Source organism: Oryza sativa, chromosome 2 (genome assembly GCF_034140825.1).
Source record: "Oryza sativa Japonica Group chromosome 2, ASM3414082v1".
Lineage (NCBI taxonomy): Eukaryota > Viridiplantae > Streptophyta > Magnoliopsida > Poales > Poaceae > Oryza > Oryza sativa.
In genome coordinates, this window is record NC_089036.1 from 16,526,418 (window position 1) to 16,532,738 (window position 6,321).

The 6,321-nt window shown below is 43.5% G+C and overlaps 1 pseudogene; it reads right to left on the reverse strand.

Annotated features, from left to right (window-relative positions):
- Nucleotides 1–1,043: 1,043 nt before the first annotated feature.
- LOC107280125 (uncharacterized) lies at nucleotides 1,044–1,739 on the reverse strand (annotated as a pseudogene).
- Nucleotides 1,740–6,321: the final 4,582 nt, after the last annotated feature.

Below are 6,321 nucleotides of genomic sequence, written 5' to 3' on the forward strand. Positions count from 1 at the left end.
AAGAGATAGCGGTCAATTTCAGCTTCGGAGGTACGTAGAATTACTGAGAGTACGTAGAATGCTATGGATTAAGGACGACAAGATATCAAAGGACTCACAATGACCACAATTGCAGGAGGTAGATAGCGAGTTCCCTTCTTTGGTACAACTGGAAGAGTTCCTTAAAATCTACAAAGCATGTATTACTGGGGTGGTGAAAATCCACGTCGGTATAGTAGGAACCGAACATCCCGACACCCTTTTTGGCCTCCTCCAAATAGCATTCATGCAGCCAATGCGCTTGAGTTCCTAAGGATTCAATTTCCGTGTCTAGCACCATCGGTTGACCAAGTTGGAACCGCATTACAATTGGGGCCTCTTGAAGTTCATCTAGATTGTCCAGGCTTTTCAAACCAGCTGATTTGCAGAAATCAGCTTCCTTGGACGCTTTTTGTTCAAGGTACAACTCCCTAGACTAAGCTTGCAGATCTTTTTTGCCAAGAATTCTCCAGAAGTCCGATATAGGCTTCTTAGGTGACTTCGGTTGTGCGCACTTGATGAAATGCTCGATGACATGCGGAGGAATTGGAATCTTTGGTTCCTTGGGCTTCTTAGGACCAAAAAGCGAAATGATGCTGGCGTTCATTGTCTTCTTAGGCAGCGACGTTGTCGGCTTTGACACTAAGTCTGAATTGGAATGTTTGAGTCGCTCTTTGCTTGACGAAACAGACATCTGTGATGCACTTGGTGTTCGGGTCTTTTTTCTGAGTGGGGGTGGACTCGTGGATTTCTCCGGACGATGTCGTTCATTAGGTGTGTTTTCATGAGGAGGTGGACAGGAGGTCCTCTGTCGAGGCGGAGAAGGAGCTAGATTTGGACCTCATCCGTTTGAAGGGCTAGAAGCACCGTCACCTGGATCCCCTGCCCCATCGTTCGACATGATAATGATATAGCATTTGAGCCATACGATCAGGTTGTGAAGAGCAGTGCCCAGAGTGTCAACCCCTTCCTCTGGAGGAAACTGTAGAACATAACCTCTATATTGGCTTGGCATGTCTTCCACCTCAACCCTTGAGTGGCCTGCATGCAACGGAACACCGTGTATTATTTGCCCTGCACATATTGGATGTGCCACACCGCGTGCAATCTCCTGAGTAATATTGCTCTGAAGAGGGACATGGAGCGTGCACGGAGTATGTGTTGTTATGTCGTCCACAGCATAACGTGCCGTGTCCAGTTCTGGAGGGGGGTTATCCGTGGAAGCGCAACTGCCCCATTTCGCACCTGGGCTAACCACTTGGTCACCGGCTTGCCCCTGTTGTCCTGGTACCCCATTGGGAAACATCACTGCAAGTTGTTCCTTTATCTGATGGGCCACCTCTAATCTCACACGTTCAGCCTCCTCTTCTCTCGTGGGTCTTCTTGGATGGGCCCGATACATGTGTGCATCATCCGGGATCCCTTCCTTCCATGGAATGGAACCAACACCTCTCGTGTGTCCAGGGTGCTCTTTCGTCCCAATGCCACTGTGAGCTCATCCTTTTTCTCTTACTGGCACATATTTACCCTGTCTCGCTAGGGAAACGGCCTCGGTGACCTTTTCTTTCAGCTCTTGTTGTCAAGATCCCAGAGCGACCAACTCCCCTGAATCCGATAGTTGAGCCTTCCTGGCGTACGCGTAGTGCTTTGTTTGGGTCCCCCAACCATCTGTCTCGAGAACTATACCTGCTTGGCGCAATTGTTCCTCCTTCTCTTCCCATTTGGGAATATTCTTAGCATATCTGCTCGGGCCAAGTCGGTGTGGAAACTTGTTCAACGTGGAGTTGGCCTTGTTTAGGGCGCTCACTTCTCTTTCCTCCTAAGATGTTTTCCAGCTCACAAACTCATCCAAGTAATCTGCCAACTTTCGATACCTGGGTTTCTCAAAATCCGGGGTCCGGTTGCATTGGACGAAGTCCGCGTTCAAGTCAGTCCTCCACTTTTTGAATAATGTGCACATCTTCGATAGGGAATTTGATCTAGATTAGGTTCACCATGATCGACACATGTTTGGTCCTCCTTCTCCTTGCAGCCGACATCCGCATCATGCCTGTGACAGTTGCCGGCACTTCCTCACCTTGCTTCTCCTCGCCAAGGAAGTTATCCATAAAACCCCATGTAAGGAGATGTGAATGGACCTGCTAAGCCGGAAGTTGTCTGTCTTTCTTGCAATCATGGCATGGACACCAAATATATTCTGGTGCATCGACTGAGTTTGCGCTGGTGGCCGCGGCAACGAGAGTCGTTACTCCCCTGAAATACTCCACAGTCACGATCCGCTGTAGTTATCCATTCTAGATCCATTATATCCAATGGGTACCTGTGATTATTATCGTTTATTACAAACTGTAAAGAAAAAACAAGCAAGATTTCATAATTTACAAGCACATTATAATAAAAACAACGAGGAATGACCATTTTACCCTACGATAAAATTGAGGTTTTTGCACACACCCACGTCACCTTAATTAGATAGTCATGGCTAATGAAAAGATAAAAAAATTCTATTTTTTGTCAATGCGAAAAAGTATTTGTCTAATGTGAAACATTAACGACGATGGCATAGATGGAATAAACCATTAATTCAAATTTAGCATAACACCCGAGAATAGATCTATGAATAACCGATGGATCCATACAAATGACTAGTGCATTTTGCATGTATTACCACATGGCAATTCAATTCAACGAGCGGATGTGAATCGGGGTGAGAAATAATGAATATTTACCTTGTAGGCTTCAACCTTCAACCAAAACCCAAGAAAAATTGAGCAAAACCGCTTCCACCTCCTATAGCGGATCAATGGATATTTCCGTAGCCTTAACATAGTTTGACTAGCATTAATTTGACTAACGGGCATGACGTAGATGGAAGAAAACATTACCGCTAATTTGGCATTTCATCCAACAATAGACTCAACAAATAGGTGCCGGTTTTTAGGCTTGAACTGGCACCTATTAGGACCATATAGGTGTTGGTTTTAAACTAAAAACCGCTACCTATTTTAATAGCCACGTGGCAATTTGGCTTAGAACCGGTACCTATTAGGACTATATAGGTGCCGGTTTTGAGGTCAAAACATGTTAACGAACAAATTTGGTAAGATATGAACCAGGTTCGACATTGGGATCGAGGTGGATTCGGCAAAGAGTTAGATTCGAAGAACAGCGTGCGCATCAGCTGCGAAGGCATCGGCTGGAGTTTGAATCGACTGAAGGGGATCGGATGACAGCCGATACAGCCGATAGAGTTGATACAGCCGATACAGCCGATGGGGTTGATACAGCCGATTCCAATGGCGGTGGCTTCGAGGCTGTTTCTAGAATCTATCAACGTGCTTCACAGGGATTGCCATGATGGAGATAAAGCTCTCAGAAAAGCAATTGTATCTATTATCTAGGATATTTTGTATAATTTCCTTAGAGATATGTTTAGGCAAAAGTCTGCCGCAAAGACTTATGGTATCTAAGAGTTTGTTAAGAGTCGTGTCCGGCAAGGACATATTTTGTAACCACGGGTATAAATAGAACTCGAACCCATGTAATCAATTAACACACGTTCAATACACTTTCGGCACATCGCCACCTTGTTACTTTCGTTCTATTTCGATGAGTTCTTGCTTTCGAGTTGAGCTGCATCGATTCGATCTTTAACTAGAGGTAAACTTGTCATGGCGGCTTGCGTTCTCGGGATTAGTGCTTCCATCTTCATGACACTCTAATCCTATTTATGTAATTCATCGAGTTATCATATATACTTTATAATCTCTGTTAGTTTCGCTATATAACTTGCCATCGGTTAGTTTTTATTGCTAGAATGTAGCTGATAGAGTTAGATCCCGTTACTAATCTAGATTATATTGTATATCTACCATCTCTTAGAGATTTTCATCATCTTGCCTAGATCTTATACTTGTTTTAATGCTTGATGCTGCATCGGTTAGGTTCGATCTATTAAGTAATATCTATAATTATAATATCTGGCCTGTTTTATGATAATCAAGAGATTTAGCTACTTTATGTTTCATATGCTTGATTGATATGCTAGATATGCCATTTATATTAAGATCTTATTGCATTAAGGTATGTTAGGCTTCTTGTTTAATATATTCTGTTTGTTTTGATATCTTAATATAGAGTAGTATCGAAGTAATAGCTGATACATGCTAGATTTACCTGATCGGCTATGCTATAAACATCTATATAATCATGGCTTAAATGCATATTTCGACTTAAGTGATTTATACTGTCTCGGCATGACGACCGATCTATCCCAATCACTTGGCTTAAATATGCATCGAAGTAATGATTATGTTATGCTAATATCTACAGCCGATCGAGTAGATTTAGTTTTGTGTTATTCACTCATGACAGCCGATCGATTACAATATGACATCGGCTTGGAGATAAATGATATGTCATCGGCAACTAGCCGATCAGCTATCGTTTATGGGTTTAACCGCGGTTTTCTTGTCTTTCTTTCTTATTGATTGCAGGATCAAACCAACTAGCACGCTCACGAACCTAAAGGCGAGATTTTGGACCTACATAGGAGTTAAGCAGATCTTCCAGGCCAGTGTGTGTTTTTCGCATCAATAAAACCGGCACCTATTTGACAGCCACATGGCAATTTGGCTTAGAACCGGCACCTATTAGGACCATATAGGCACCTATTACCTAATAGGTGCTAGTTCGACCGATGACAAGTATCATCAGTGCCGCCTTCTTTGTGCTGGTTCGGAAAACCAGCACCTATTAGGGTTTCCAAACCGGCACCTTTTACTCTCTCTGTAGTGAATCACCAGCTGATTACTTGATGAATTTACAACTTATACACAAAGAATCTTCCATGCAACCAGCATTACAAATACAACAAATTTGTAGCATTTAGTTCCTTGTTTCTTGTCAACATTCAGAATGGCTCTTGCATACTAGCTAGCAGTGCTTCTTGATTTGTAACACCACCTAGAAGTAGCAATGCTTGGGCATATATTTGACACCAACTAAACAGCTGCTGATGCCGCCGGCGCTGCCAATCCTGGCCGCTGTTGACACTGATGCTAGACGTACAAGGTTGCCTCCATGACCAACCTCCGGCACTGCTCAATGGCAGCGCAGAAGTGTGGGCTGGCAGCGGAAATCACGACGATACGCCAGGGAGGAGATCAACAAGAGCCACGGCGCCCGGGTCTCCGCGAATGAGTTGAGGCTGATGGTGATGGTGACCGGCGTCGATGGGGACAGGCTGGGCTGAAGGCCGCGAGGCAGGGGCGCAGCCGTGCAGGTCGTCGTTGGCGGTGGTGGCAATGGGAGAGTGGCGCAAGTTTGGGGGCAATTACAGGAGAGGGTTGCTACAGGAGAAGAGGAAATCATTGGACAGGGGTTTTCTTGAAAAATTACAGTGCAAGAGGCGGTCATCTTTTCGCAAAAATCCATCATCCTGATGGCCGCCGTTAGATTGATATCGGAAAGCTGTGGTTGCGCGAGCACATTAGTGCACTGATCAGGCTGAGTGCACCTGATACGTTGCCGTTATCTTTAGTCTACACAAAACTAGTTTCTGTTTAACTAGTTTGGGAGCCTAAGGACCTGTTTGGTTGGTACCTGAGCTCATATGTCTGACCTGACAGCTAGCCTGGTCTAAGCAGTGTTTGGTTGAAGGCCTGAGTAATCAAATGCTTGCCTGACCTGACACTCTCTGGCTGCTTCATTAGCTTGAGTCAGGTCATCGATTTTGGTGGCCTGAGCTTCAGGCGAGTATCTAGCCAACGTGTTTTTCACCCTGTCACATCGAACGTTTGAATACATGTATTAAGTATTAAATATAGGCTAAAAAATAACTAATTGTACATATTACGACTAATTTACGCGACGAATCTTTTAAGCCTAATTACTCCATGATTTGACAATGTGGTGCTACAGTAAACATTTGCTAATAACGGATTAATTAAGCAATAAATTCGTCTCGCGGTTTACTGAGGGATTCTGTAATTAGTTTTTTTTTATTAGTGCCCGAACACCCCATGTGACACCCTATATAATACCCGATGTGACACGCCAAAACTTTATACCCTGATCTAAACACCTCCTTAATGACTAATCAAATCAGCATGGCAAATACACTTGCATTTGTCCATCTTTAGACATGGGATTAATTCACTAATTTCTGTTAACATTTTTTAACAAGAGATGCAATTAAGAGATGCAACTAATTTAATTTGATGGTTATAATCTATCCATTTAATTAATACCTAAAACCTTGTTGTATAAGAGTTGATAACAAATATTGCTTTCAATTTTTCA